This window comes from Gregarina niphandrodes, assembly GCF_000223845.1.
Source record: "Gregarina niphandrodes unplaced genomic scaffold scaffold00013, whole genome shotgun sequence".
NCBI lineage: Eukaryota > Apicomplexa > Conoidasida > Eugregarinorida > Gregarinidae > Gregarina > Gregarina niphandrodes.
This window is the reverse complement of record NW_011645783.1, coordinates 185,486-186,433: the sequence shown is the minus strand read 5'-3', so window position 1 is coordinate 186,433 and position 948 is coordinate 185,486.

Genomic DNA, 948 nt, shown 5'->3' with positions numbered 1-948 from the left:
AGCTGTGTGGGATTTGCCCATGCCGGGTGGTCCCCATAGGACGATGACTTGTGGTTTTGGGCGAGCGAATGTAACTTTTTTTTGCCGCTATGGCGCCGTGGTGCTTCAGCATCGAGTCAGGTTCTTCCTCCCACAGGGTCGCGATGCTAAGCTTCTGCCACCAGCCTTTTTCTTTCGCACATTCTGGTATTTATCCATCTTCGTGAGTGGCGCCGACCCGGGTTTCATCTTTTCTGCAGTAATTGATACCTGCTGTGATGTCCCTGGCAATTTCAACGTGCGTTAGTCCGCCCATTTCGGGACGGACACTGTCGAAACTACGGGGGTTGGTGAAAAGGCGGTGGTATGCGACTCGTTGACCACGGACACTGCACCTTATCTTCCTTCTTGGCGGTCAGATGGTTGGTGCCAGTGTTGCAAGCAGACGCCATCTGCCTGGGATGAATCATAGGCTCATCTACACCAGACCAAGGCGCCCAACTCCTGATGAGCAACTTGAGCTTGATTTTCCGAAAACAAAATAGGCGACGGCTGATGACGTTTAACCGCAACACTGGCCCCAACAACCTTAAACGACTTCCACAAAGACTGCAACTGCAAAGGACGAACAGAATCAACTATACACAGCTCCCATCCACCCGGAGCAATTCCAGATATCACATTCGAAGGACGATACGAAAACACACTCGGAAAAGCTGTAGAACGGCTGCGCCCTCGACTAATAGAGCTTCTTCCGCGGTACCCAATTCTTCGACTCGAACGGCTTCTCAGACTCCTTCGCCAGCGACTTCGGCGTACGACTCCGCGACCTCTGCCTCGGCCGTAACCTCGCCCTGTAATTTTCCTGTATCCTTTGAGCACCCTCCCTGAGTATGCCATTCCCCAATATCCTTTGAGCACCCTCCCTGAGTATGCCATTACCAATATCAACCAAAGCGTCCGTAGCAG